The sequence below is a fragment of the Eubalaena glacialis genome, chromosome 10 (genome assembly GCF_028564815.1).
Source record: "Eubalaena glacialis isolate mEubGla1 chromosome 10, mEubGla1.1.hap2.+ XY, whole genome shotgun sequence".
Taxonomy (NCBI): Eukaryota; Metazoa; Chordata; class Mammalia; order Artiodactyla; family Balaenidae; genus Eubalaena; species Eubalaena glacialis.
This window is the reverse complement of record NC_083725.1, coordinates 24,310,181-24,316,578: the sequence shown is the minus strand read 5'-3', so window position 1 is coordinate 24,316,578 and position 6,398 is coordinate 24,310,181. Positions and strand designations below refer to the sequence as shown.

The 6,398-nt window shown below is 46.5% G+C and overlaps 1 pseudogene; it reads right to left on the bottom strand.

The window, feature by feature from the left end:
• Positions 1–1,419: 1,419 nt before the first annotated feature.
• Positions 1,420–3,983, bottom strand: LOC133099820 (protein PRRC2C-like; annotated as a pseudogene).
• Positions 3,984–6,398: the final 2,415 nt, after the last annotated feature.

Sequence of the window (6,398 nt, the reverse complement as noted above, 5' to 3'; positions counted from 1 at the left end):
AATGCTTGTTAATTTCTGTGCAATGCCAACCAAACGTGGTACAACTGGGATACTTTTTCCAAAGTTGAGAGCACCACTAATGTTTCTAAAAATTCAAATTTTATGTATATAACATATGAGTATATATATGAAGAGAGAGAGACCAATAGCAATATGTTATGCATTAATAGCAGCAACAGCTTTTCCAGGTTCTGCAGTCATACAGAGACATCTTTTAAAAAAAAAAAAAAAAAAAGATAAAAAACAAAACCCCAGAAAACAGCAAAGTTCTGTTACTGTTGTGGTACCTGGCACTATCTTTTTTATTGGCTTCTCAATCATCATCTGGAAAGAAAACATTCTAGAATAGCCTCATTAAAAACAGCTCTGATAAAGCACAGTCACTACTACATATCATAAAGCAGGTACAAGATAATTCACAGGAGTAGGATACAGTACTGTCCTACATCTTTAATACCGGAGGATATAATTAAAAAGGCATTATCTGAGACTTGATTCTACTCTTCCAGCAGAGGGCCCAAAGGTTGGTTATGACACAGCTCTGGCACAGAAATGCACCTTCTTGGATAGGATTTCCTTTCTTTAGTGGCACTGTTCTAGGTACTCACTGATCTTCATGAACATCAGCTAAAACCCATTTAAAAAAACAAACAAAAAACAACCATTGGATTCATACAAAGATGACCGAGGAGAGGCAAGCAAGACTCAACTAGTATTTGACCAAATCTGTCAGGTCTGAAGGGGAAGGGCTCCATGGAAGAAAGGAGATGCCAGGTAGAACTTCAAAGCTTCGGGCCACAACCAAAACACAGCATCATTTCAAACAGAGGCAGTAGCCAAACACTGCCCACTTGGATATGTTCAAGGATGCTGACATCAATATTTCACTCATCCAGGAAGAGGGGGAGATCAGTTGCTGAACTTTGATTGTGTTCAATTCAATCACCATGTTACAAAAATAGCAAGTTGTCATAATAAAAAATAAGGCTCCTCTACCAGTTATCTTATGTTTTCACCACCAAGCCTACAAATGCTACCACCATATCCAAAGAATATAGGGAGCAAAGAAACCACATCTGATGTCTTAGCTGAGACCACCACGTTGTTCAGGCTAAGCTATTCCTCTGTGGTGTCATTTCTCTCATATTTCTGGTGTGTCATCTAACCATAAGGATTTTAGTTCTAAATTATATGCACTCAAGGAATGTGTGCACATATTCGTGTATAAATTCTGGTTGAAGATGCGTGGCCATCCAGAGTGCATGTTACATAGTAGGTGCGAGCTGGCAAAGCCTCGTTTTCCTGGGGCAGCAGATGTGTGTCACTGTAAATTGCTCCTACGTCCCTTGTGCACCTCCAAGCTCTGGACAGGATAATGTCACAGACCATTTTACCCTTGGCTGCTGGCATTATCTGACTTCATTCTCCCTCTTTCCCCTGTCCCCTCCCCCAACCCTTGCAATAAACCACATTTTTGAGACTTTCTTCCATTTTGATTGCCTGAGGTTTAACTGGTCCAGTTCTAACAGGTTTGGTGGCTATGGTGGGTGCAGGGTGTGGCTTTTCTTGAGTTTTTTCCTGACCAGGAGGGTCAGTCAGTGTTTCAGGAGGTTTACTGGAACCACTGTCCACTTTCTGGACTTTGCCTCCTCTCTGTTTGCTCTGTTGCTGTTCAGCGAAGAACCACCGCATGGACTGAAAAACCTCTGCTCTCTGCCAGCACCTAGGACCAAACGTCTTGTGGCTCAGTCCTGTCCTCACAGCTCTCTTCTGGGGCGCAAACTGTGTAGGAAATGGTTGTGTCATTCTCACAGTGGTAGGGGCTGACTGGGACGGCTTCTCATAGACAATGCTGTTTGTTTTGCTGGACTGTCTGTTCAGACTTGTGGAAGTAGCCCGGAAGGGACTAGACGTTGGTGTGGTGCTTCTACTGCTGATTGGAGGTACGCCTGGTTTTATATCAGTGCCACTTCCTAAGGCTTTTAGTTCCATTTCAGACATTTTTTACTGCAGTTGTGATCATGCTGTGCTGAGTTCCAGCAGGAATTAATCCTCTGAAAGGCTGGCTTATTTGCGCAGGACGACTCATGCTCTGTGCCTGCACTTGTGGGGTGGGATGCTGTAATGGGGGCTAAAGAGTCTGAAGCAGAGCAGTTAAAGGCTGTCCCATAGACCCAAAATTAGGCAAGAAAAGCTGGAATGCTGGTAAAGGTACTGTAACCCGCTGGAGAGCCCTCGGTGACTGGGCAGTGTTATAAAAATTTGTCTGACCAGGCTGTTGTATTTGTCCAGAATAAAGATTTGAAGCCTGGGTAAGATCCGCTCTAGCCTGGAGAAGATGTGTATCAGTCAGTTGGGAACCTCCTAGTCCTGATGCCTGACCCAGCTGATGTTCATACAATACAGGAATAGGCTGCATATTTGAAGTTTGTTGAAAGGCAAGACCCAATTGTGCCTTGGCAGGTTTCCGGAGTTGGACAGCTGGAAAATTGCGGATGGCAGTACCAGAAAGGACCATAGACAGCAGGGATAGACTGCTTTGAATAAAGGCTGGCTGAGATACATACAGTTGAAGTGAAGAACTAAATAATGCCTGAGCCTGGGAAACAGCAGGTCTAGCACCCAGTAGGGCTGGATGCTGTCCTTGCAGTGGTGCATAAAGAGGGATTGGAATCTGCTGGACTGAGTTTGGCTGAGAAAGACCTTGTTGGAAGCCTCATTGCTGAGCCAAGGATGGTGAAGCCAATCGTGCATGTTCAGTATTGAATAATGACTTGGGTCCATATAGAAAGCTGGGATTTGAGCTGCTGCAGACTGAGACATGTAGACTCGTGGGCTCTGTTGCTGCTGGGTGATGAGCGAAGGCATACAGCTTAACTGTGAAAAATGACTTGCAGAAGGCAGGCTGCTTGTCTGGGGTTTCACGTTACAAATATTAGGAGGGTGTGATGTGTGATGCGGTTGTCTTCACTTCTTATCTTCCAACCTCTCCTTCTCTAGTGTTTTCCTGCCTCTTACCCTATAAACACATTCAAGTATTGCAACATTTTAAAAACAAACAGGGCTTCCCTGGTGGTGCAGTGGTTGAGAATCTGCCTGCCAATGCAGGGGACACGGGTTCGAGCCCTGGTCTGGGAAGATCCCACATGCCACGGAGCAACTGGGCCCATGAGCCACAATTACTGAGCCTGCGCGTCTGGAGCCTGTGCTCCGCAACAAAAGAGGCCGCGATAGTGAGAGGCCCGCGCACCACGATGAAGAGTGGCCCCGGCTTGCCACAACTAGAGAGAGCCCTCGCACAGAAACGAAGACCCAACACAGCCATAAATAAATAAATAAATAAATTTAAAAAACAAACAAAACCTTCTTTCACTTGGGTCTCCCAGCCCCACCTTATCTCCCTTCTTCCTCCTTTATTAAAATCTATACTGCTCTCCCCACTTCCTTCCCTCCCCAGTTCAATCCACTGCAGTCTCCGATCCCCTAGTCACCACTCCTCTGTCTCAAAAATCATCAATACCTTCCTATTGCCAAATCCAGTGTAGAGCTTTCTATACTTTTCTTATTGATGCATTTGACTCTATTATTCACTTTCTCTTTCTTAAGACTGTCTACTCCCTCATGACTGTAACGCCATCCTTTCTACACAAGTGTGGGTCTCCACTTTGGAATCTTCCTCCACCCACCACTTAATCATTGGGGTTCCCTGTCAATCAGCCCTTAAACTACTACTCTTCACATTCCACACAGTGTTCTTGGACAATAGCATTCAATGTTGAAGTTTTCACTATCACCTATATTCAGGTAACTCACAAGTCTATATCTCAGCCTGGATTTCCTTCCTGAACATCAGATTTGTGTATACAACTCTGTGCTAGGCATCTCCACCGGGACATTTCACAGGCACCTCAAACTAGACCTGTCTCGAGCTGAACTCATCCTCTCCACTCTTACCCCAAACCTGATCCTCCTGTGTTCCCCATCTTAGTCAACGGCACCATCATCCACCCTTCCAGTCATCCTTAACCCCACCCTCTCCTCAGCAATCTGCCTCTAAGATCTGCTCTTTTTATTGCCCTGATTTTTAAAATCTATCCCCTCCTCTCTATGCCCTGCACCTGCTGATGATGAATTGTGTGGTAATTCATCATCACTCACCTGGACTATTGAGACAGCCTCCTAACTGGACTCCTAATTCCAGACTTTACACTCTCACATCCGTTCCCCACATAATCGCTTAAGTGTGTGATCCAAACCAAGATCTGGCCATGTCACTCTCCTGCTTTAAAACCCATTGCCTATAGGATAGAGTTTTAAATTCTTGGCATGACCTACAAGGCCTCCCATTACTTGGCCTCTATTCAGTCTGCAGCATCAGCCCCATCAATCCTTGTACTGAACATTATGTCTCAGTAATTCTCTGCTCACAGCATGCTGTTTCATCCGCCACACTTCTCTCATCCAGGAAAACCTCCCCCCACCTCTCCCACTTGTCTGGGTCATCTCCCCCCATCCTTCAAAACATCTCATCTACTGTTTACTCCAAAAATCATTCTTGCCCTTCATTTGTACTCCTAAAGCATCCTGTGCTTACCTCTATCTTAGCATTTACCCATTACTTTGAAGCTACCTGCTTATGGACCTACCTCCCAACACTAAACGAAATTCAGAATCAGGGATTGGGTGCTGGGTGCTGGTCTTTGCCCACTGCCCCCACCACCCCCGGGCTGAGCACAGTGCCTGACACATACTAGGCACTCAACTAACAATTACTGAATTGATTGTCACAGCAGGGCTATGAATCAGAGACAAACAAAAATACTCAGCCTCAGACAGCAAGTCACACACTAGTAGGTGGGAGAGCAGCAACTTGAAACCTACTCTAAGGCCTGTGCTCTTTTAAGCACAACCTGGAAAACATAAGCTAAGTGTGGAGAAGGAGATGAGAATGACGTGTCAGGGTACCAGCCTAGGGGTGATGGTATATGTAGAGCAATCTAGGGAAATGAAGGTGAGCAAGATTCTGGGGGCAGTAGCATACAATCCTAAGGCCCTGGCGTTGCTGATTCTAAGCAGAGCCCTGATGTGATAAACTGCCAGCAGTGCCAGGCCTGAGCTGCCCGGTAGATAAATCTAGATGCTAGGCCTGAGGCAGCCAGTGTCCCCACAAACACTCAAGACTGTGCTTCACCGCCATCTTCTGAGTCCTGCGCTTACCCCTCTCTTGGGCACAAGCCTCCAGGAAGTTCCTACTGTAGATCAAGACAGGGAATATCCAAAGGATATTACAAGATAAATAAATGTGGACCTGTGTGAACAAGAGCTGCCATGTCCCTCAGCCTCTCTTGAGGGAGGTCCCCATCCTTCTCCCACCCACCCTCCAGCAGCCTTCCCCTACGACCTGAAACAGAAGGCGGCCAACAAAAGGAGTCAAGTGGCAGAAGCTGAAATAAGCCAAGGAAAGCTCAAGTCCAGGACCCCACAGAATGAAGGGAACATTCTGAGACAGCAGGCAACAAGGGGGACCATTAGATGTAGCTGAAGGCCCCCCACCTGCATGCATCAAAACACGGCCCTCCCTGCACTGGAAGAGGATTGTTCTGGACAAAGAAGGCACAAGGGCACGGGGTTGGAATAATACCAGTGAAAGAAAACTAAAAATATCTATGTTTACAAAACACAGGAAGCCAGTAAGGGTGTGGACAACAATGGATAAAGATGGGGTGCCCTTCTCTGGTAAAATCCATGTCAAACAAAGGCAAAGAGCCAGAATGACCTCATTAGCAGAGAAGCTGGCAGGTATCCGGGGCATGAACACCCCACCCTTTGTCCTCACCTGAGTGTCTGGGGGCAAGCCAGCCTATCACCTCCCCTAGAGAGTTCTAGAGAGCTCGTGTCCTGCCTGGGGAAGAAGTCTGGAGCAGCCTCGGCTCCAAATCATGTTTCATTCACAGATGGAGACATTCACACACCTCTCCCCACACTGCTTCTGCTCTGCAGACTGCAATGAATGTTTTCAGTTTACAGACTTTCACAGGAAAAGAGCACTCGCTATCTATCCTCTTTCCCACCTCCCCCAGCCAATCAAGCCCAGCGCCACCCCAGTTCAGCTGCAGCAAACAGCTAATTACCAGCTGGACAGGGTGCGTCCTAGAGCCCAAGTGAAGCACCTGCAGCCCTGACTCGCCTGTCATTGCTCAAGGAGGAATTCTCCTCTGGAGGAAGTGTGGGCAGCTCCCAGGCCCCACTCAGTGGACTCTCTCCAGTAAGAATAACAACAAGGAAAGCAAGACTTTATTGAGTGCCTCTCTGCCGGGCGTTGTGCTCCAGATGTGTCAATATTATCTCATTAAAATCTCCCGACAACCTTAAGGTATGGGTGCTACCATTATCCTCAT